Here is a 26,282-nt window from a genome sequence, read left to right on the forward strand (position 1 = left end):
ATACTCAGATTTGAAAACTTCAGATGTATACACACATGTATATGTATGTATGTGTGTAAATATATATATATATATATATATATATATATATATATATATATATATATATATATATATATATATAAAATATATATTATTGCATAAGTTTATATGTACCTCCATAAATGTGTACGTCTTTAACCTATCTATATATCTACATATATATGTATATCTCTATATATCGACATGTATTCATGTATCACTCTCTCTCTCTACATATATATATATATATATATATATATATATATATATATATATATATATATAGCATACAGCTTTCATTGGATACATGGCAGTTTGTTCTACTTCCACACAATCCTCCCTTTTGTGTGTTAACCTGTCTGAATACACAACTGGCATAGGTATATCTCAGGTAGCTTAGTGACAGGTTACTCTGAGGATGTGGTGTACATGGTAGCAGGTTCTAATCCTAGAAGTGGTAATTATTTTACCTATCAGAACAGGCACTGATAGGGAAAGTGTGATTTGTGCACATTTAAGCGGTTGTAAGCAGATTTGCCTGTGGTCTGCGTGACATGAAGCAAAGGTTAAACCTGTGAAGCGCTTATCCATTTAACCGTGTTTAAGCACCACTTACCATCACGCAAACCCATGCAAAATTGCTTACAACTGCTTAAAAGTGCTTTAATCAACCTGCATCCGACAGCCCTTATTCTGGCCCTCACAATAAATTAACAGCCCTTGCAGGTCATGAACCCGGGGCCATGAACACCACAGTCACTGACCTTACCACTAAGGCATCTGAGCTATGTACAAATGTTATGGTGTTTAGAATATACATTTTACTACGGGCATTCCTCACTACTGAAAAAAAAAATTGACAGTCAGTCGGTGTACATATGTATGATACATGTTAATGTTCATATGTTTGTGGAATTAAGTTTTGCAATGTGACCTGACAGGGTGTATTATGGATGAGAATGATTCTTTTCTTGTTTTGCTTCTTTTTTATATTGTCCCCATACTCCATGTATACCCCTCCAGTTCACTTATTGAACATCCAACTCATCTCTTCTTGATGCATAATTTCATTGCCCATCATTCCTCCCACCACCCCAATCTCTACATACACAACAACCATCCCTTCTATGGTGAATTAAGTTAATATTAATAGTTATAATGGCAGAGCTGCATGTGTTTTGTGTACACTTCAATTCCTTTGGATTGCTTCTGTGTCACAAAGTGTGTTCATAGATGTTTATATATATGGCTATAGATGTAACTGTAGACATCACTGACATGCATATATATATATATATATATATATATATATATATATATATATATATGTGTGTATATTTAGATATGTAACAGTTATACATATGTAGACATGTATATGTTGATTCGTAAACTACAGTACATTACAATGTACTGTACATATGTACACAAAGTGACTGTCCCATTTGTGGTCAGTATTCTGGAATGCCTATAGTATAAGGTGTAGTCTAAAGACCATGAAACATGTATACAGCTCAGAAGGCTTAGTGGGAATTCCCATGACTATGGTGTTTTACTCCAGAATAAGGCTCATTTAAGCAGTTGTAAGCACGTTTAAAAGTGTTTGTGCAACATTAAAGCAGCAGTTAAACAAACTTTAAAACTTATAACCTGTGCGAGCAAACATGGCCACATCCGCTAACTACTCAGGATATATACATTTCAATGAAATAACATCTCACTATGTGCTTACATAACATTACATTCTCTGCTGACTTTACCCTCCAGCAAACATGGGTATATATGGGTGTTGCAAATGTTTATTATACTGAAGAATACTACCTAGATATGCAAGCTGTGGTGAAGGTAAACTTTTTCACATGAAAAACATCTCTGACTTTGAGATTTGAATCAGGAATGCACAGATACTATGCAAATGCTGTAACTATTACACTATTGACATTAATGTTGCTTCTGCCTATTTCCTATTTAGATGATTTCTATGTGTAAGCTAGACTAAGCAAAGGGCGGAGGCACCTAAACTCACTGAGCTTCACTTACTCTTGAAATAAAAACATAACAAATGAAATGAGAGACTATAATTTAAATTCCTAACTACATTAGGCATAGCCCCTCACTGACACACTTCATGAGAAACCTTGATGTGTAAATGGGTAACAGAATATACACCCCTGGGATCATGTGTCCCAGAACCATACAGCCAGAGGGTGGGGGAGCCCCTCCAGTTTTATAGCTGCAAGACCTGTTGGGGAAATTGAATGGTGTTGATGTTTCATGTTAACAAGCCCTCTTTAGATCACTAAGTGCCCCTATCACCCTCTGCCATCCCAGTCCTCAACAGCTTCCGGCAACTCTGCCTGGAATCACTATGCTTGACAGAGGCTCAGTTACTTCATCAATGGTGCAGAGAAAGCCAACACACTTTAGCTATGCTTCACAATGCCCTTGGGCAGATAGCCTACTACCTATCTGTGAACATCTAAAGTGCAGGCCATCACAGACATAATATGTGAATAAACAGAACTTTCAGATCACAATATACAGTGAAAAATCACCATGTAGTCAGACAACAGTTAAGTACAGCAAGAATATACAGAACACTGATACTTAATCACTCCAAAAGCCTATCTTGGAAGCTAGAAGACTTGCATAAGTTTATGGCTTTCTATTGCTTACCAGTAGGTTACCTACAGGAAAGATGAGAAACAAGCACAGATGGGTAACATGCAACAATATCATACTGGCTTGCATGTGTCAGCCTTAGGCTTTGGAATACTGGCCAAGGCTATTGGCGCCCTCATGGTGCCTTTTTTAGGCAAGTCTCAAAGGTGATCCCCGCCTCCGTAAACAGAAAATAGTGAAATCATTGAGGGCTATGCTACTCAATGCCAGGGGTTGTAATCACAACATGCACACACTCACATCACTCCTCCGTATGGACAACATCTACATCTGTGCAGTAACTGAGACCTGTTTTAAGGCTCCTGAGAGCACACCAACACTACCAGACTACAACCCATACCACACATTTAGGCCACAGAACATGGACTGACAGAGACATGGAGGGGGTGTATCCATATTCATCAGGGACACCTACACCTCCAGGTTAGTGGGGCAGCATGATAACTCTGAGATCATCCATGTGCAGCTAACATCAGCCACAACTGCAATGCAAACTGTGGCCTGCTACAGATCACCCCCCATGACCCAGGACCACCACTCCTCCTACCTGGAGACAGTGGAGAATATGACAGTCCTACCGAACACCCTGGTATTGGTCGATGTCAACTACCCTACCGTTAACTGGGAAACTTACTCAAGTACTCATTTCCAGGCACAGCGCTTCCTGGAATTTATCACCTCATATGCCCTGTGTCAGATGGTAAACTCCCTAATGAGAGGTGGAAGCATACTAGAAGTGGCAATCACCAACATGGGTGACAGGTGCACCACAGCAGAGGTAAACCGGTCACTGGTTAGATCTGACCATGGACTATTCACAGATGATTTGCACACCCAACCATTTCCCCCACCCAAGGAAACCACAGTGAATACCTTTACTACAGCTAAATTCACACTACTAAAGACAGAGGTGGAAGGCTTCACAACCCCATGCTAAGGAAAACACTGCTAAAGATATAGACATATTTACAAATGCACTCTATAAGCACCTACAAGGATGTATGGATTGTGCCATCACTGGTATACCAAGACTCACTCCTCCTTGACAAGGACACCAGCCTGGTGTACCCCTGCTATACAACAGAAGTAGAACAGTAGTCCAGAAAAACAGGAAAACCCAAGAAGGGCAGACATCCATGACAAGTATTAGTAAGAAACATAGGTCCCTCATGAAATCATCCAAGGCTAACATCAACAGGAACAAAGGCAGGGATTTGAAAGATAACCACAAAGCCTTCTTTTGCTATGTCAAGGATCTAAGTGGTAACACACAGATTTGACCTGTGCCGGTGCAATATAGCACAAAATATACTGACCCTACAGATATCACCAACATCCTTGCAGATACATTCGGTGCAAACTTCACCCCCTAAAGAACCCACAACAATACCCGGAAGTACAGTTTCTTAGACATCAGAGACACACAGGTGGAAATGGCCCTCTCAGATGGCAAAACACAGCATCAATGGAGGCAGATGGTGTCCCAGACTGCATCTTGCAAACACTACAAGGCAAACTATCCCACACCTAATTAAGCTTTTCAACCTCAGCCTTTACACAGGCTACATGCCCATGCAATGGCACATAGCAACGGTTATTCCACTCCACCAAGGTGGAAACACAACTTACCATGATAACTACCACCTCATAAGCCTGACTATCCTGGTCTGCAAAGCTATGGAGTGCATCCTCATGGCACTCGTTGACAAAGACATTGGTAACCTCCAAACACTTGACCCAACCCAGGTCAGCTTGGTTGAGTGCAGATCATGCCTACTGAACCTGTTTGACATCTTACAGACAGTCACCAAGACATTAGATGAAGGGAGAGGTGGTTCACACATACTACCTGGACCTCGCCGAGGCTTTTGACACCATTCCCCACTCGGGTATTATTGATAACCTCACCAGTCTAAACATAAACCCATACATCACAGGATGGGTTGCCAACAGGCTTACACACAGAACCCACATGGTATGACTAGCAGCCTCCAGGTCCAACTCTTAACCAGTCACAACTGGTGTCCCACAGGACTCAGTCCTGGGACCCCTACTGTTTGGCATATACTTCTCAGAGGTACAGGCAAACACAGGTGGACTAAGGCAGACCATGTTTTGCAATGACTGCAAACTGTGAGCCATAACTGACAGTCCAGCTGACACAGACATCCTTCACGGGGCCTCATAGAGACCGGCACAGGGTGTCAAAGTCATGGACTCCAGCTAAGTGCCACAAACTGCATGGTCATTCCATTATGGAAAAACTAAACACCCACATATTAACATGTAAGTGGAAGCCACTTTAATACAGATGAGGTAATAGAGTATCTGGGGACTAAGGTAGATAGTGATCTCTCCTTTGACAATCATATCTCTTAAAGTAGTTAGGACATCCTTCTATGTAGGCCATCTGATTACTAAAGGGTTTGCATCTAGACATACTGAGGTTATAGTGCCCCTTTACACATCACTCATCAGTCTCATCAGAGAGTATAAATACTCATTTGGGATGTACCTCAGAAGACACTTCCGACAGTTGGAAGGTCCACGAACATACCTCGCCAAGAGGATTACTGGCCTCAAACATATGTCCTATGCAGCCAGACTGAATAAACTCCTGCTTTATTCAGTGGCATCTCATTTACTCAGAGATGATCTCTGCTGGCCAACAAAGCTATGTCCAACTCAGGCTTAATGGATATGCTCCACCTATGGGAATTCATGTCACAGTGAGCCACACGCTGTAGTGAGCTAAACCTTGCCACAACAATAACTAAAATATGCTAGAGGGACAGATTCCTGTCACAGAAACTCCCCATGCTTTGGAACTACATCCCTAATTACATTATACAGAGGCCCCTCACTAACACTCCTCAAAAGAAACCTTGAAGTGTGGATGGGGAACAGTAGATACACTCCAGGGATCCTGCCATTGGCTCTGCTCCACAGAGGGACAGTTAATTAATCAATGGGGTGGCAAAAGCTGACACATTTTGGTTAGGCTTATGAATGCCTCAGGCAGCTAGCCAAGTACCTACCTATGAACCTATGAATCTATACATACAGTATCAGCACATGCTGATAGCTTAATTTACTGTTCAGGTGTTGACTTACCTTGTGCCAATAGCGGTTGTGTGTGCAATAGTTGAGGGGTGCCTATGTTGGATGCACACAGTAGACTGCCTATACATGACAATTTACAGGTGGTCTTGTGTGTGTGCCATCCATTTTTACTGTGAGTGCAGATGATGAAAGGTGTCACTCCCTAGCTGCCTACACTGTCAGTGTGTGCTATATGTACCCTCTTTGCCAAGGCATGGGCACACTGGGCATGCCTCCATCTTCCTACTGGACTGGCTCAGGGTGTTCATGGTCTGAGTACCTCTGTACCTGTGGGGCCCTTGGCAATGGTGGTGGGCTGTGAGGGCCTTCACCATTCTGTCCCTGCTGCAGCTGTTTCCACAGGATAATAATGTGTAGCATGGCACATACTATGAATATGTGCCTGGAGAGTACTGCAAGGCTCCACCAGATATGTCCAAGCAACAGAATCATGATTTAATCATCCCAAACACATGCTCTATGATGATTCTGGTTTGTGTGTGTGCCTCATTATGGCCTTCTTGCATGGGTGTGTGTGCATTTCTGATGGGAGTCATCATCCATGGTTCCAGTGCATAGCCAGCATCCCCCACCACGTGGCCATATGGGATGCCCCCCCTGGAAAATACCTGATACAGCTGTGAGGCATGCCAGATATGGAAGTCGTGATAGCTTCCAGGGCTGCCAGCACACACATCCATGATAATGCCCTGGGCATTGCACATGACCTAGTAGTTGATGGAGGGGTATCCCTTGCGGTGTATATAGTGCCTACCCTGCCCACCGGATGGTGACTTGATGTGTATGTGCATGCAGTCTATTGCACCCAGTACCTCTGGGTATTCTGCCACACGGTGGAAGAGACGCATATTGCTGGCCAACTCCTCCTGCATTCGGGGGAAGTATATGTGCTCATTGGCATGTGATAACATGGCATCCAGGAACTGGTGAAGTACTCTGGATGCTGATGCCTGTGAGATCCCCATGACATCCCCAGTTGGCCTTTGAAAGGTACCTGTAGCTAGTATTCTCAGGATTACACATACCTTTGTATCCACTGGGATGGGTTCCCCTCTGTTTGTTCTGGCTTTGAGGTGTGGCCGGCACAGCTCCACAAGTTGCTGTAAGGTGTCCCTGTCCACCCTGTAATGCTCTACTATCTCCAGGTCATGTAGCCCCTGGTAGGTTACCCTGGGTCTGAACACTCTTCTCCACCTCTGGTGCCTGGGGTGGTTGTGAGCATTATACTCCACACCACCTTCAGTCTCCAACACATGCTGGTGGATCAAAGCTATGGCAGCCCCTAACATGTACATATTAAGAGTTCCCAGTCTGTATACAACAATGGTGCAGAATGTATGAGAATACACAAGTGTGTGAGGTGCTTTCACACTTTATACTATTATACTATGTATGCTGCTGATGTCATTGGGTGTGTATGAGCAATTCCAGCTGCAGGGTATCTTAATTAAGGGTTTTACTGTGAGTACTGCAAGTGTAGGGCCTTTAGGGTGGAGTTATGCTTGCCTGCCTTGATTAATCTGTTGCCCTTTAATTCACTTTTATACCAGGATCCCCTCCCATTATCGGCATGCCTCCACCTGCCGTCTTTCTTGTTTTGCACTTTCCCTACCGAGTCATGTGTTGCAAAATGTGTCTTGTAGCTTATATAATGCAAATCTGCTTTGTTTTGCTGTGACACTTTACTGTTTTCTTTGCAGTACAGACCCTCCCCTTTCCTGTTCTGCAGGTAGCTGCTTACAGCCTTGTTAGCTGATGTCAATGGCCCACTGTAGGTTCCTCTGTGTTAATTAGTCATTTGTACTCCAATTTTCCTGCTACAGCATTTCCTTAGTCTTTTCCTATATCCTTCCTGTTTCAGCTCCGGTGCGTGCTGCATAAACCCGTTTACTGAGTTTAAGCGCGTTGTAATCACTGTACACATGCATACTCAGTTACCTTGTGTGCTCTCAGCTAAGCAAAGCTGTAGCCAGTTCAAGACACCCCATTCCTGCAGCTTTACTTAGCTATGGAACACCAGATTAGCAATGCACCATTCTGCATACAGCAAAGATGACACACTCCTCTCTTGATGTCATTTCTATCTCAAGGGCATACCTCGGTGTTTTAACGCTACACTGTGAGGTGCAACCTTAAACCAGCGGGGAATCTGTGATTCACTATTACTCCTCTCATTTGCATGGCATTGCCTACTAATTCCTAGCTACTGCGCAAAACACTGTCACAGCCCCTTAGCAACCCTTGCACCATGGTATGGTGTAACATGCCTGCCATTGATTATTATGGGGAAATCCTGATATGTGTTACATTGCAGTTTTATTCTATATTTTTCTATTTTCCTTGCGATCCGGTTTGCGTGCCGTTGCCCTAAGCTTAAACTTAGCTATAGTGCGAAAAATGAAATTAAATGTTCTTTTTATATTTTGTACATGTTTTTTTTTTTTTTATGCCAATGGCTATATATTTAGCCATTGGCATATATTAACGATATAATACATTTAAGCAAGCTGTCATGGCTCCGATTTTATGTTTGCAAAAATGTAAACTGTTTTTTTACGGTTTACATAACTGCATGCTTACACTACGCCTGCACCACATCCTGGATCGCTAAATACCTTCATTTGCATGCTACACTGCTGCAAATGGGGTAATTAGCATACAGGGGCCGGGCGCTGTGCAGGCATAGCGTACGCAGGTAGTGCATGTGGAAACAGCTTGTACCTGGATCGCTCGACGGCCATATTTGGCATTGGAATGCCAATGCTACACCTGCACCTGGCGCAAGCTTCATGAATCCTGGGGCTAGTCTATGCTACCGCAACCAAGGCACACCAATTTCAGAAAGAAACAGTTCAAATAAGCAGTCACAATAAGCCTTTAACCAGAAATTCTCAGCTCAGAAGGGCAGAATCTAGCATCTCCTACCACAAGAGTGCAGACCACAAGCCTTCTTAATGAAAAATTACTGGCCTGAAGCCCAAGTGCTTTAATGAGAACTAATACACTTTTAGAATAACAGACATTGAGCTTTCAATCAGCAATTCCCAACTTAGAAGGATGTAAGCTACCTGTCCTGCCACAACAGTGCATACAACAAACCTTCTTAATGTAAAACAACTGGACTGGAGCCCAAGTGCTTAAACCAAAAGGCTTAGAGTAACAGTTACAATTTAATCAGGCTACTACCATGCATAGAGAGAAAGTATTCCTCATTGGATGTTAAAGATGTGCAGTCCCCCACCAATAGTGCTATGGGCAATTACATTCAATTCTTATCTTTGCTCTGGCAGGATCTACTATATTTTTGATCTTTTTTCTGCATTGCATAAATGTGCAGTTCCTAGCCCTAACAGCATTTATGTGCATAACTATCTGGTTCCACAATTATACTCTTTCAGCTTGTTCTGGTCCCCCTTGTCCAAAAAAGGCATTTGCCATATGTCCTGAAGGACCCTTGAGAACATGGTTCTTCTCAGGGCTGAAATTGCATTTTTTCTGTCTCTATCTCTGCTTTTGTATCATACATTAACCTAGAACAACATATATGAAGAACCCTAATAAAACTTGATTTTACAAATTACACACACTAGTCACCCCTTCAATAATGGACATGATCACATGCCTAAATTCCTTACATCTAAATCCCACCTTTAAACCATGACTGCAGTACCATAACAAAATAAATCTTTAAATCAGTGAAGATCTGAGTACAGCATAACTAGTAATTTATCATATCAATACAGTGAAGCACAACCCAACTGAGCAATGACCTCATTGTCTTTTATACTGCTAACTTGTACGTCATAATACACAACACTTCATGTACCTTCTTTCTGTTGATTCACCTCACTTACACCACACAGAAAGTTACCCAACACATGTATTTTTTTTTAAAATGATAAATATCCAGAATAGTGCCAGCCATACAAAGCAGCCTGTCATTTTTGAGCTACCTAAGGCAGCCTAAACTAAGTGTTTCACTTTTTTCCTTAGGTAGTAAATTAAGTTTGTTTGATGCTAAGCAGAGGCCAGTTGTACCTTAAAAAAGAAGTTAACTAAAAAAAATGTTACACTATTATAAATTGCAATGTGGTCTCCACACAGGATTCAGACAATGCTTCATGTGCCTTATTCCTCTTGATTCACTGCAGTTATGTCTTGTAGCACAGACTTTCACATCTGTCAGGTGCATCCCTGTTGCAGGGGGCCACACAACAACAACCTTATGCAGCTTAAACTAAATTTCTCACTTTTTTCTTGGGTATTGAACTGAGTTTACACAATGCTAAGAGGAGAGCAATTGTACCTTAAATTGTAAAATAATGGAAAAGTAAATATGAATTATGACAAAGTGTCTGTAAACAGGATTCAAACAATGCTTCATGTACCTTATTTCTGTTGATTAATCTCAGTTACACCTTGTGCCACAATATATAGATACGTGTATATGTATAGCAATGACCAGAGCAAGAAGTGCCATCAAGTGAACAAATCTTCCTTCGCACATGTCCATGCAACATCAGACATGTACTTTGTGGAACACATTATCAGACCTGTATTCAGAGACATATTATGTTACAGTGGACAGAATAATTATAACATGTTGTTTGCAATAGTGACAACAGTCAGATTTAATCAAAAACACTATGGCATTGCAAAATGTGATTAAATATATATTCTGACAATCATGTGCAAAAGTTTATGTCAGTGGTTTCGAACCTTGCATCAGATATACTTCATCTATCTGTACTTACAACTTGTACCACAGAGAAAGATACATGACAGTAGTTTTTCCTCCCCTGAGTAATATCCAGAGTGCTGTTGACCACACAATGACACCTGGCTGGTTTGCATGACCTATGACAACCTGAATGCAGTTTTTCATCCTTTTCCTTAAGCAGTGAAAGTAATTTTCACATTGCCAAGTTGTGCACATATAATATTGATCAAGACAAGACAAGAAACGCCAGCACTGAAAAATTAGGACTGTCAAGTTCCTATACATATATCAGTCAATGTAACTGCAGATTTTTTAAGCCCCTTCTTCCTGACAAGGTGTATATCAGAGGGGGGGGGCTGTGAAAGCCAGATGTTCATGCTATCAGGGTATTCAGTCAGAGACACCTGCAAGCAATTAAGAGGTAACACTTATGTGTGTTTGTCCATGCATTGCTGAGGGCTTGTGCATGCAATCATGTAGATCCCTACACCATGACTTCCCAGTTCTTATCCTTGCATTGCTGAGGGTGTGTGCATGTAATCATGTAGGTTCCTACACCATGTTTAGATTCTGTACACAATGTCCAGATTTTAGTATTCAGGAATGGTAATGATTCCACTCCTCATCTATATACTCACAGGGCTGAATCTGCACTATATGAAGACAATGGTGTAGGCAGTGCCCTTGCATCATACTGGGGAGACTGTTTTGAAACAGAGCTAAATGCTGATAGAATAGCAGGACATTGGTTGATTTAACTAGTTTATACAATGCTATATTGTCAAAGTATATAGCCATTCTTAAATAATGCTTTCATTTTGATATTACAAGGGTGAAATATAGTGACTGATGAAGAGTATTTGTAGGATTTTTTTATGACCGTACATTCATCTCTTAATTTTGGCATATCCATTTCTGCATTTCTACAATTATGCTATCGAATGCTACATGACATTTCACTTTTATGTCATTCTTGCACACTTTCTGCAGATAACGGTATTTTAAGTATGTAGGGATGTCTTTTGTTGTTATCTGTGTTGGTACAAAAAAGGAAAATGTGTTCTGGTTGTCTATTTCTACTGAACTAGACTCCACAGCACTGGATACAGACAAAGAGTTTGATGTTACTTATGTAATGCTGCACTGATTGCTCTTCTTCTTTCAGCTTTTCCCAGTTAGGGGTCACAAGTTTAAACCTGTGTTATTTATTTATTTGCATTTGTTTACCGGGATGTTCCAAAAGTGGCCATTTTCAGTGAAATCCCGGGGAGAAAAGATTCACATATAAAGACATTTCACATGCAATACAGAATTTGGATTAATAAAGACATTTAGTACATATTTATTGTCAGCTTATACAACTGGTGAAAAAAAACAGTACATAAGTAATCATTCTCAAATCAAAGCTATTATACTAGCAATATACATGAGAACAATTCCATACGAGTAGTTTTCAGCTAGCAGAATTTATATATAGGGCACTTCATGCAGTGGGTGCAAAGCAGATATAGGAGGGAGTTAGAGACTAGGTACTTAAACTTTTCACACGTTTAGGATAGGCTATATTAGTCCTGTTGCAGGAATCAGCAAAGTCGGTGGATATTGTTGTAGATATAAGTGGTGGTATGATATTAATGTAAGCTGTGAGAGTCCCTGAATATCTCGCCTGGTTTAATGGTAGGTCTATAAGGGTTAGGAAGAGAAGGAAGTAGAAAGGAGGGATCAATGGGAGGACAATGAGGGTTAATAGAAGAGGGAAGTGGACAGGATGGAGAGATGGAGTAAGCAAAATTCCAGGTGGATGTGAAAGGAGGATGCCTTGTAGTAGAGTGGGTGTTAGAATAGTTGTGATGGTTGAAGTTAGGTTATATGAAATGTGGTGTTAACACATGTGCACAGCCAAGATGAGAGGTATCATTTCAGAGATGACTTAAAGAGGGTTACTGAGTGGGTAGATCTAAGTGTTGGGGGGAGGGAGTTCCAAAGTTTTGCGATGGTAAAGGAGTAAAGGATCTGGTCAACCAAAAGCTTGGGTTTGTCTACATTTCCGAGCAGTTGGTTGTTGGATTACAGTGGTCTGTTAGGATGGTATAAAGTAAGTAGAGAAGACAGAGCAAGGCACATGGATGGATGACTGATGAATGAGTTTGTGAGCTGTAGTTAGTTGGATAAAAGTGAGATAGTTGGGGAGATCAAGCCATTTTAGGTTGCATACTGATTAGCAGTGGTGAGATGAGTAGGAGGCATTAGTTACAAACTTAGCAATTTTGTTGTAGCAAGGGTCAAATCTGGACTTTAGAGAGGACTGAATGCTAGTGAGGTGGGGAGCACAGTATAAAAAGAGAGGGTAATAGAAAAGAAGAGGCAGGGGAAAGTCGGCCTGATGCATGAAGTAGATGCTTGGGTCGGTAGAGAGTGCCAAGCTTTTGATGTGTCTTTTTGACATTGGACTGGATGTGCAGGTCAAATGTGAGGTTTACGTCTATGACACCTAGGAGTTTGTGCTAGGTACAATGTCAATGGTGGTACCATTTAGAGATTGAATGGTGAGGTTCTCTTTTTGTAGGGATGTGGACTTTTTGGGGGCAAAAATTACTAGTTTGGTTTTGTTGGGGATCAGAGCAAGATGATTATTAGACATCCAAATTTTGCTGGAGGTGAGGGTGTTTTGGGTGAAGTTGGTGTAGTTCTGAGGAGTTGTTTGCAGTGCAGATGATAGTGGAGTCATCTGCATACTGGATGACTGAGCCTTGAGAGAGTGTGGTGTGGAAGTTATTGATAAATTTGCTAAACAGAAGTGGGCCTAAAATGGAGCCTTGAGGAACACCAGTGGTGGTGTTTAGGAAAGGGGAATAAGAGTTCTGCCATTTATTTGATTGTTGTCTGTTAGTGAGGTAATTGGTGAACCAGTTTAGAGTTTGAGGTGAGGTACCTATGTTAGAGAGTTTTGTAAGAAGGAGAGAGTGGGATATAGTATATAAAACTTTAGAAAGATCAAGAAATAGTGAAGATATGATTTTACCAGCATCACAGGCTCAGTTGACGGTGTCCATGAAGGATATGAGGGCAGTGGTGGTAATATGTCCTGGCCTAAATCTGTGCTGGGTGGGAGAGAGGATGTGGTTGTGAGTCAGATGGTGAAGAAATTCAGAATGAATAATTTTTTCCAAAATCTTAGGGATGGGTGATAGTATAGCAATGGGGCAGAAGTTGGAGGTGTCTATGCTGGGGACCCCCTTGTGTAGAGGGAGGATATAAGGTTTTTTTTCCAGATGATGGGCACATAGGATTCTTGGATAGATCTATTGAGAAGTATGCTGTTAGGATAAGTGATTGAGTTGGCTGAGATTTGCAGGTATTTAAAGGGTATATTGTCAGGGATATTTGTCCATGGTTTGAGTTTTAGAAGCAATTTTTTTTTAATAGTCGAGGTGGGTATAGGTGACAGAGTAAAGCTGGGAATAGGGGGAGTACTGGTGTTAACTGTGGAGAGGTCTCTGGTGGACAAGTTGGTCTTGGGAAAGGTAGCAGTTAGATTGGCTATAGTATCTATGAAATAGGAGTTTAAGGTTGCGGCAATTTCAATGGGTGTTTTATTAGAGTCTGGGCAAGGATTATTACTAGAGCCTGGGTTTGATAAAGAACTGAGAGAGCTCCAGAATTTCCTTGGGTTTTGCTTGTGTTGATTTTGTAGTGTAAGGTAGTGTTCTTTTTGTTTTGTAGTACCAGGCACTTAACCTGGTTTCAAAGCTGCTTGTACTTGGTGAGGTCAGATGGATTTTTGTTTTTTTTTTGCCATACTTTCCATGATTTGTCCCTGTGTTTCATGAGATCCTTAGTGGATCTTGTTAGCCAATTGGCATGGTTAGTCTTTACTCTCTTTTGTTTAAGGGGAGCGAGATTGTTTAGTATGCTGAGGAAGGTTGAGTTGAAGAGTCATCAAGGGGAAGTGATTTTAGTGATCCCAGAGCAACCTTTGGTTAAAGCTAGATGGACAGAACTGGAATTCATCTCTCGTAACTGTGTACTGATGTTAATTAGTTGTAAGTGGTACATTCACGTTGTACAAAGGCTGGTAAGTGGTCACTTATACTACTGGAGCATATACCAGAGGATGTGATCTTATTTGGGTTGGACACTAAAATCCAGTCTAGGATAGAGCCATTAGTATTAATTTTATTAGGCCTGGTTATGGTGTTAACTAGCTGGGTGAACTTCTATAGATTGATATTGCAGTTAGAGTGGTGTGGGGATATCTTTAGCCAGTTAATATTTACATCTCCCAGTATGATAGTCTCATTTTTTTATGTTAGTAGATGCCCAGGCAAGGTTTTCCTCATGAATTGGGATGTTATTGCCTGGGGGAATGTAAAGGACTATCACACAGAGGTTTTTTCAATTATTCATTTTAAGGAAAGAAACTAGAAGTTCGAATGTGGAGAACTGTGAAATGGGTTTTGTATATGGGACAATAGTGAAGGACATGGTGTATATTAGAGGGATGGCTCCACCTTTTTTAAGGGTCTGTCAGCCCTATGACAGCCAAAATCTTAATTGTCCTTAATATTGGGTTTTAGCCACGTTTCAGTTGCGGCAATTATATCAGGTTTGTTGTGGGCTATCCATGCATGGAAGTCAGGTATTTAATTGTGAAGTTTACTGATTTATGGGAGTAGGGGGGGGGGTTGCAGAACAGAGGAGACAAGACCCAGGCTGGGATGTATGTCTCCACATAGAGATAGGTTTGTTACAGGATATGGGAGAGTAGTGTATTCTAGTTTCCCTTTCACTTTGATTGGATAATTTAGAGGGAAAATATTATTGTTGTGGTGATGGTGAGGGAGGATTTTTAGTCTGGTACATAATAATATGCTTGTGTTGTAAAGGCTAGCTGAAATGTGTGAGAAGGAAGTTGTGTGTTCAGACTGTATGGGGAGAGAGAATAATGGGCAGTGGGAGGAAGGTAGAAGAATGATGTAGAAAGGTTAGATGTAGTAGGATATTGAAAGAGAGTGATAAAGTAAGTAGAGTAGTGATAGAGATGGGCATTGTAGTATGGGATGTGGGTGACTAAAGGAGTGATAATTAATGTGCAATAGCGAGATGTGGTGGTGGAGAAGAGGTTGTACTGATGGGGTAATGATGAGGGGAGTTAAGATGTTGGGTATGTGTGGGTTTGGTTGGATGCGTTTTTAATGGTGTAATATGAGGGGAAGTGAAGAGGTGTGGCTAGTAGTGTAATGAGAGGGGAAATGGAGGGGATAATTGGGTGGTGGGGTAGAGGGGACAAGCTAGAGTTAGTATAAGTGTAAATGATGTGGGGGGGTGTGGGAATGGGGGTCGGGCAGGGGAGTGGAGTGAACCCAAGCATAGCGAAGGCGAACTGAGTGGGTCGAAACCAAAGGTGGAGTCGCTATCTGGAAAGAAAACTACAAGTAAGATAGGAAATCTGGAGTGGGAGCAGAAGGTCTAAATATTTAAAGATGGTGCCACAGTTCAGGGGAGGAATAAGTAAACTCTCAAGAGGAAGTGGGAGGGAATAACCAGGATTGACAGGACTGAGAAACTTACAATAAGATTATGCTAGTAGACTGAGAGAAGAGGGGGCTAAGAGCCAGGGCTTGGAGAAAACTGTGAGAAACAGGTTTGACAGGGCTAGGAAACTTACACTAGAATTATGTTAGGAGAACAAGAAAAGGGGGGAGGCTATGGACCAGGACTTGGAGAAAGCTGTGAGAAGAGAAAAACAACCAACCAGCTGGCCCAAGTCAGTACGTAAAGGTGTCTGTTTATCTGTGTGAATTCAAAAGCAGATTTAGTACAGCATCAGGGAAGTAGAATATAAAATAAATGTAAAGCTTTGGGAAACTGTATATATTTTTTTACAATAAATGGGAGAATAAAATAAGAATATAAAAGTGATATATAAGATAAATAAAATATAATAATATAAAAATAAATGCAGAGCTTTAGAAAATGTATATATCTTTTACAATAAATAGGAGGAAAAGGGGAGGGTCCAATAGTATGCACAGCAGAAGAATCAGAAGGAGTAACACAGAGAGAAGATTATAATAGACTACACTGCTCACAGTCTGTTGATAAAAGCAGGACTTGCAATAGCTTTTACTGGTTTGTATGGAGTTCCGTTCTCCGTGTTCTTCTATGAAGGCAGTTGCTTCATTTTTTTTTTTACCTAAGAATGTGTTTAAGGGGCTGTAAGGAGAGAGAGAGATATTAACTCATCAACCCCTAGTACCTTCTCAGGGTGCCTTTGTGCTTACAGCCGAGTGCTTTCTGAGACACTAGAAAAGCTATGCTGTTCCACCCGAGTGCCTTCCACAAGCGATGGTAACTTTGCAGTAAATTTTTAGCTCCACTGTTAAAAATTAAGTTGAAAAAGTACCTGAACTTTGTCAGGTACCTTCTCAACTTAGTTTTCAGTGTGGAGTAAAATCAGGTTTATATTTAAAGCTTACAAGAAAATCAGCTTGCCATGCACTGTGTATCTGCTTGTGATCACAGCAAGCCAATTCTGTATGTATTGCAGGAAGTACTTGTATTCCAAGAATCCGATTGGCTGCCACCACTTGCCTAACACCTCCACCCCAGACCTAAGTTTTCTTTGTTCTGTCACAATAAATAGAGGGTCCTCCAGTAACAATTTCCTTTCTTTTTCTGTCATCTGCTATATTGCTACTGGATCCTTCTATCTACTGTAACAGAACAATGTGCACCATTTTGGGAGACCAGTGATAATTCATCCATCAACGGAGAATACAGCAGTGAGAAACCCTGAAAGGCAAGTGCCGTACAGCTGCAATGGAGAGCTTCCTTTACATCTGCAGTAAGGTAAGTGTTCATTACAGAGAATTGAGCCCTGTAATACTGTGCAATCAATCCATTCAGCCATTTATTTTTTTTTTCTGTGGGGTAATGTGCTTTAAGATTTCAACAAAAGAAGCTTAACAAATACAATTTTCACTGATTCATCAAGGAATACTACAGGATTATACCAGCTAAAACAAAAAAAAACCCTCTTTGGGTGGCTGCCCTTTAAAAAATCACTTCCCCATACCCTCTAAGTATCCCACTATATACAGGAACCTTTGCAGCGATGCTAATGCGAAAGCAGTGCACCAAAGCCACGAGGAAAAGAAAATAACATGTTGGGCATTTCTTTCTTGAGGAAGATGGTAAACACCCAAACATTTTGTCACAGCTAGTAAACTAACTTAAATGGAAACAGAAGGGCTGACTGTGGTCAATGAAAACAGACACAAGTATTCCCTGCCTGCTATGGTGGCAGCATTAAAGAAAGCACTTGTGAAGTTACAGCTAGTTGCTATCTCTATACTCGGTCCACAGAAAAGTGTTTCTCCTTCTGTCTGGTTCAAGGAAAGTAGCCCCAAAAATTTGAGGAATAGAGGGATTTTCCAGCTCCCCGTGGAATATTACAAAACTGTTTCCCGATGGACAGGTAAGAAAATGACTAAAACATCTTTTAGTTGTCACATCATACCATTATGAGGAAGTGATGTAGTTCCACTTTTTTGAATGTGTTTCATTAACCATGTGTAAACTAAAGTAGTCAGATTGCAATTACATTAACATTGCCCAAGCTCTATTTTAAACTGAGGCTACAGAACTTTCATGTTGTATATTCGTATAATAGAAATGGATATAATAATGCTTTTGTGTTTTAGGTCTCTTTTATTACTCTATTTTTCTGCACCTCTTGGGTTGTTCGTAAAAGACTGTACTTAATAACTTCACAGCACTCATTTTTTAATTCCCGCCCTTCAATTACAAGTCAGTAAATTGAAAAACTAGGACTGAACCCTTATTCATGCTTGCTGATACAGAAATAGAGGAGTGCTTTAAGCAACAAGATAACATTAACTTACTGACGATTTGTATAAAGTACGGGGCTCCATGAAAAGTCAGTGTGTGCAGTGGCGCCCCCATTACTTTGCATATGCACCATCGTACCTATCAACTCCTTAGAGCAAGACGTCTGGACAAAGCCATAAATTAAAGTAGTACAGAGGCCCAAAATAGGGGTAATTTTTAAATACTGCTCTTGAAAAGTTAGAAAGCTGGTAGAATACAGGTTTTGCATTAGCATGAATTTTCTGAAGACTATGAGATTTGAAACTCAAATGTCTGTCATTGTTTCCAAACCTTTTTTAATCAGCATTTTGATTGCGATTATTTCTGGAAGGGTGAAATTTGTAGCCAGATGTCATACGGCCTAAAACTGTCCACTCAAGAGATAATGATCCAGATTCAGAAACTCTGCAGTAGACCCTTTATGAGTAGATGGATTACATAAGATCCGAGTGTTACATGATACTGGATGACAGTTAAGTGCTGCAAATCTGAAGTCCGTACCAGGAAGGTCCAGGGATTTATAGCAGATTCTAACTTGTTTGAATTTATGCAAGTGCCATCTGGGAGAGTGTGGAATAAGAAATTCCTTTTTGCAGAAGGATGTGCAGCAGAAATGATGCAACAAAGGGAGGTACGAATTAGCAAAGGAGTGTTGTCAGTTTGGAAGATTGGACAGGTGGCATAACTAGGTGTGTGTATGTTTGTGTGTGCATGTGTGTGCTTGTGTGATTGTGACAGTATTAGTGCATATCATCTGAGTTGTGTGAAAGAGTATATTTTCAGAGCATTATCGAAGATGCACAAGGATGCACAAGGAACCAGTTATACTTTTTGAAACATTATTTTAGCATTTCATGTGTTAAAGTGCAGCTGACTTGATTTTGTACTCCCAGGAAATTTCTTCCCTTTTTTGGTGGGGGTGAAGTGAACTGAATTTTGTCATTCATCCTTTGTTGGGTCTTTGTTGGTATTTTTGATATGACTTTGAATTTAGGCAAATGGGTACAAATTGCATTGCTGTTGTGAATGCTGCTTTTATTGGTACTGATACATACTGGATATTGTAGGATTGTCATTGTTTTTCTTCGTAACAGGGGTGCTGCAGTCCTAAGGTTGTCCTCCTTTGGATGAGATATCTAGTAACTATGAACCTGTTTTCAGTTTTCCATCTATTCCCTATTGCAATATAACCAGATTACTATTGTTTAATGTAACATAGGCGATTTCTTCTTCAAGAGCAGCAGACACTGAATTTGTACATGAAACAGTGAAATATAAAGTTGTTTGCTAGCAGCAGCTTTTTCATTAGTTACAAATCTCTTTAATGTTGATTTTATTCAGATGACTTTTATTTCTGCAGTGATTGAGGTTATTGACTGATATTGGTGGATTGCAATGACAGAAGTTTGAGTGTTCTGATATGGGTGGATTGCAATGACAGAAGTTTGAGTGTTCTAATATGGGTGGATTGCAATGACAGAAGTTTGAGTGTTCTAATATGGGTGGATTGCAATGACAGAAGTTTGAGTGTTCTGATATGGGTGGATTGCAATGACAGACGTTTGAGTGTTCTGATATGGGTGGATTGCAATGACAGAAGTTTGAGTGGCCTTTTATAATTGAAATTTCCTGACTTGGGCAGTTTTGTCATGACTGGTTCATATGTTTTGTTTCATTGCTTACTGGAAAAAAATGTTCAAAACTATAAATTTAAAACACACTCTAACAAATGATGCTGTATTATACAAGGGATATAATTTAATTATTATATATTATAATTTATCACGATCAGGAAGGTGAATTAAAGAACATTTGCATGGTCCTAAAATGTGTGCAAGGGGCCGATGGTTTGAAAACAGCCCAAAGGTAAACTTAATCTGCCAACGGCCAGATGCATTTTCTTTGATTGCGGGTCGCAATGCCATTTCAGTGAATTTAAGATTCAAAAGCAGAAAAGTTGTAATGCCAAGTCTATGTTCATTCTGAGACTGTATTACTTTGTTTAGCAAATGTCTATCAGGGTTTGTGCTACAAAATTTGAAATAAAAGTTTTAAATTAAATCCAAGTATCTGTAATTATTGTAGAGGTAAGGCAGAAAGTAGTCACACAGAGTTTTGAACAGCGTTTATGATAACTGCGGAGAAATGCAGTACTAGCCAGGTAATCAGACTCTGGAATGGCTGTGTGTGTGGGGGGGGGACCTAAATTGCATGCATTTTACTTTCATGTACATGTCCAGAATTTTTTGACATGAACAGTTGGCAACCCTACTGCTGCCCCCCCCCCCAAAAAAAAAAAGTGATGGCTATTGCATTATTAAGCCTTACACACTTCACTGGCCTACTGTCTCCTCAGTGTCACCTGTGCAGCCATTACTCACTGCATCTCGACCACTAATAGACATATTGGTTGTTTACCTGGGTACACTGATCTCATTGGACCAAACAAAATCAGGCACCCAAAGCAGATGAGTCTCGTTAGTCTAGAAGTGTCAGTATTAGTGTGATTACCTCCACTGTGTTGTTTCTTCTCCAAAGGTTGGGTATGGGCCTGCACATATCTTTCTGTTTATGACTGTGGATAATGTATGGGGAATCTAATAAAAATCCAGATGGTCTCTTGAGACAGCTCAGTGATTCTGGTTTTATTGAGCAGATATCTACCGACAGTATTACTTGGTTGCAAAGTAAAAGATGGGTGGCTTATGGATTCCAAGATAACACCAATGCTGATGGCTGGTAAATGCTTGTTTATTTAGGGATGGAAGTAAAAACTGGCATTTTTTCAAATACAAGTAACAGAAAGTTGCATAGTATTACAATATCCCTTTGTGGAATGGGAAGCCTTTGTGATCAGTATGACAGTGGTCTCTCTTGGGAGATAGGGTGATGCATCTGCATATTTTGGCTGTAGTTCATTTAGAGGGGAGATTTTTTTCTTTTTTTTTTATAGGTGGATGGAGTGGTAGTGAGGCATATGACCCAAGAGGCAGACTGGCCAGCTTTTGTGCTATTCAAAGCAGTGGCTGTATGTTTCATTATGGTGCATGTACATGGCAGGAAATGTGACTGGATGGTCATTTGGGAAATATTTCATTCTGGTGCTTGTGTATACATCAACATTGTATTCAAAGAGTCACTTGGGTGACTGCTTCATTTCATGGTTGCACATACTAGGAAGTGCTACTGATGGGTCGTTTGGCAAAATGATTAATTTTGGTGATTGTGCATCTCAACAATTTCCTGAAGGGGTCATTTGTGTGAATGCTTCATTTTGCGACATGTGTATAGTATATACTAATGAAGATGATAGGGGAAATAATTTATTTGTATACCAGGGAAGTGTTTGTGCATACATGGTCAGACTGCTGAATATAGTAGTACAGATACGGTGTAACAAGCATAAGTTATCTTTAGCTCAGGTTTCAGTGATGGGTATTATATTTTTTATGTATCCAGCTTTTAAGAATCATTTATTATCTGTTAACAATATGCACATACTGTATTGAGGAAACTGATGATAAATATGTCTGAAGAAATGTTGGCATGATGGATAAACAGTGCTGTGTGTTATTGTAACCAGAGGGATGGTTAGGTGAGTTAACTGGAATTACTACTTTTTGGACTAATTCTTACATGGATGAACCAGATAAGTTTAACATTTCTGCTTGTATTATTGTATTTCTGCTTATACTCAGTAGTTGCCCGAGTGAGGTAAAGGTTATTACTTGCTGACTACTACCAGCATGCAGCTAACATATATTTTGGGCATTTCCCATGCTTTGTCTGTCATGTGTGGAAACTAGGTGGTAGAAGTATGAGTGTTATACTATTTCTACTGAATTATAATGATATAGTATTTCTACTGATTTATAATGGATGCCTACTCAAAAGGTTATGTGCAGCAATTATCACCTGTGTCTGATCATGCATAACTTTCAAGTGATGACATGCAGCTCATTATCACATTAACAATAAGTGCAGTTCCACTATAGCACAGAATGGTTTCATGCATGGCTTGATGCACAGGGTCGGTGGAGCAACAATCTGCCATGACAGCATCACAGCAGAAGATGATCACCTTTTCAGAAGCGATGGCATTCACCTAACTGAGGATGGCACTGTGTTGTTTGTGACTGACCTCCACAATGGCATGATGAGAGCTATGCACAATATATTGGTAACATGCAGCTAGTGAGAACGGATGGAAAACAGTCATGACCAGATAGGACCAGTATGGTAAGAAAGTCTATTGTCATATTTTATGAATACCATTTTCCACTATTGATGACATAGGAAAAGAACTGCTAGGGAACTTGTGAACACACTGAGTAACACTTCATTTTCAGATTGCAAAAGAACTATCTGTATGCTGTGCGCAGGATAACCATTTGATTAGGAATAGTGTTATATAAATTACAATATTTTTCTTAGTTTGGCAAAGAACTGTGGTAGGGAGATGGTGAACATGCTGAGTAAGAATTGTTTGAGAAGAGTGCCACATAAAGGAGAATATGTCAATAACCATCCTGCACACATACCACAGTTTGGTTACAATTATGGTTATGAGAGTTATGATTTATTTTCCTATTGTGCTAAATAACTTTGTCAGGGAACATGTCATCAGGGTAAATACCTCATTTGAAGGCAGTATTTTTAGTTACAGGATGGAAAAAGAACTGTGTCTGTATGCTGGACAAATGTACATATATCACATTATGTTTAGGACTTCAGTTATGAAAATTATGATATTGTTTCATATTTGGTGAATAACTTTGTTGGGGAACATGTCAGCATGCTAAGTAGTATCTCATTTTGAAGACACTATTTGTACTTATATATAAAAAGAACTGTATCTGTATGCCATGCATATGTCCAGATATCACAGTTTGTTTGGGAAAATGGTTATGAGAATTATGAATTTTTCATATTTTGTTAAATAACTTTATCAGGGAACATGTCAGTTTAAGTAATACCTCATTTTGAAGGAAGTATTAGTAGTTACAGGATGGAAAAAGACACTGTGTCTGTATGCTGGACAAATGCACAGATATAATATTTTGCAAGAATAAGGCAAGTAGAGCTGAACTTCAATAGCTGAATCACTCAAATCCAATGCTGGTAGTAGAAACACACTTTATTCACAAAAAATATGACACTTTGTAAGCGCTTTCATTTAAGGCTATATTAAACTTCCTCAGACCTGGGTCATTTGTTTTCTGTATGGTATTACAAATGGATTATCTGAAAATTAGCTCAGGCTGCACTGTTGCTGCTATGGTGGAAATAAGCAGGCAGCATTTTCTGAGCTGCTCCAGAGTGAATGAGTTAATATATGAGCCAGAAAAGGGGGTAGGTGAAGTAAAAAAGTGGAAATAAGAGTCAGACAAGGAAATACCACAATTTAAGTAGTTTAGCTAAGCAGTACTTAATCAAATAAATTAGTTAAGGAACAAGCAATGATAATTAATAAGAAAGTTACCCTGTTCAGTAATATGAAATTCAGTCTATTGCCACCTTAATTTCACAGAATGCAGAGTAATTCATTGCCAGTAAACTTTCCAGCTGTTTGTTGCTACTTAGTAATGCATACTAACAGAACTGAGCAACATGGTGGCAGGACATAAAATTACAGCAAAATCACTCACTTTCCAATAGGCACTCAAAATAAGCTAAGCTGTAAAATCTAACTAACACAGGTTGAAACAGCACAGCGGCAAAATACAGATATGATCACTCACTACCAATTTAAAAGCAGCAACAGCAATGTGTTCTAGTTAGCTTTTTAACAAAATCAGACTAAGTCAAGCTGAAACAGTACATTTCCAAAATGTAAACAGTAAAATGCGGCAAGTCTATCAGTAAAAAGTCATTACTTCCTTAAAGTAATTAAATCTACACCTGCACGGAATTCAAAGATGGCTGCCATGCTGTAAACACTGCTAAACTGCAGCTCTTCAATTAACCCGAGGAAAATCTCTGATCTGAGTGGATATCAGGAGGTTTAAACATCAAATTGATGATAAAAAGTTGCATTTATACTGACCTAATCTAAAATCAGTAAAAAAAAGAAAAAGTATTTATCCATCACAATTGATTACTTTTACTTTGCTCTGAAGAGAAAGAAACAAACAAAACATTGTGCTTTTTTTCTTTCTTCTGCTTTAAAAATTGGAAAAAAAAAAATCTTGAAGAAACAACTACTAAACTACTACTACTACTAAGTGTCAGAAGTCACAGTCAAAGCCAGTAAATGATGAAACAAAGAAAACAAACAAAGGATTAGAAACCAGCAGGAGAAACAACTAGATCCAGGACTGATCAGGACATAAAACATGGAGGATATCAAGCTATCTTTACCTATACAGGAAGCTCTAAAGGACTTGACCTCACAAATAACCTCAAAAATTTGAACTTTTGAAATTTTATGCAATCAATTGCTTACAAAAGAAGACACAGAATTTCTGAAATAGAGGAAAATCGACATGCTGGAGAAAAAATCAAAGGTATATGATGTGGATGATGTGCCACACAAAATAAACTTATTGATTTAGAAATAAGGTCAGAGGAATAATAGAAAACATATAATTAATTTATAAATCCAAAATAACAAGTAATAGAAAGGGCACATAACACACATAGATGGGATAATTGTTTGAAATAATTGCTAATGTATATAATATAGGGAAAACACAAGATGAGAGAAAGGGCACACAGAGCTGAGAGCCTTCTAAGCTTCTACTATGCTAGACCTGTATATGATTAGATATTTGACTTTTCAAGTTACTAGCAAAATACAAAAAACTGCAAAAATGTTGGCTATGCTATGTTAAAAAAATTAAAAAAAAATTAATTCTTACAGTAAGGCATTACAAGTAAGGCTTTATAGACAGTCTTATTAAATCAGTGCAAAAAAATAAAAATTAAAACAAATTAAATTCAATACAAATATTAAGTTCTAATGGCATATGGAATTAAAAAATATTAAAAAATAGAAAGCATCCAAAAGTATCAAGAAAAATTTGAAAAAGTTTTAGTTTGCTTTCCAAACCAGGCAGAGGTACTAAAAAAAAGAGGGCTCTGAAATGTAGTGTGATCCAGCAGATCCAGCACCATGAGGCTTTTCTAATCCTTTTTCTCAATTTTTGACTGTTCAGGCTAACTGTAAATTGTGGAAACTGTTTGTTTATGCTAATCTGAGGTTTATGTCTGTCTTCAAGACATTTTGTGGTCCCAGATATTTTTTCCATTGTGTGTTAAACAGGAAATGCCTGGATTTCAACTGGAAGTGTAGATTTTCATGTAATAATGTTAATGTGGTGTTATAACTAGATGTGGTCCTAGTGAGTACTTCTTTGATGTATGACATGTACTGATGAAAAAGAGAACTGAAAGAAAATACAAGAGACCAATTTTATAACTAAATAACATTTATTTATAAATAACATTACAGTAGGGTACAGACTCTGCATGTAGTTTTTTTTTTTTTTATAGGTTTTTCTTTTTTTTTTTTTTATGTGATTGGGTGACAGGCAGAAAACAGATACTTAAGGTAGGGCAAAATGTAGGGTATGATTTTTTTTTTTTTTCCTCTTTCCTAAAAGTTTATGTAATCTTTACTGTTTACTTTAATTATAACCCAAAATTTAGGTTAGAACAGATACTTAAGTAGGAATAAATCTTCTCCTACTTTCTTGATAACTTAGAATTACTTTTATGTAAAATTTAGTTTTAATGTGGAAGGAACTAATAGTGTGTTAGCTTAGTTTTGTTTGTAGTATGTTTTCTAGTATTTTGTTTGATGTTATATGCCTATGATATTAGGTTAATTATTTACTGTTTATTT

This window comes from Protopterus annectens, chromosome 5.part0 (genome assembly GCF_019279795.1).
Source record: "Protopterus annectens isolate FY-2018-M chromosome 5.part0, PAN1.0, whole genome shotgun sequence".
Classification (NCBI taxonomy): Eukaryota; Metazoa; Chordata; order Ceratodontiformes; family Protopteridae; genus Protopterus; species Protopterus annectens.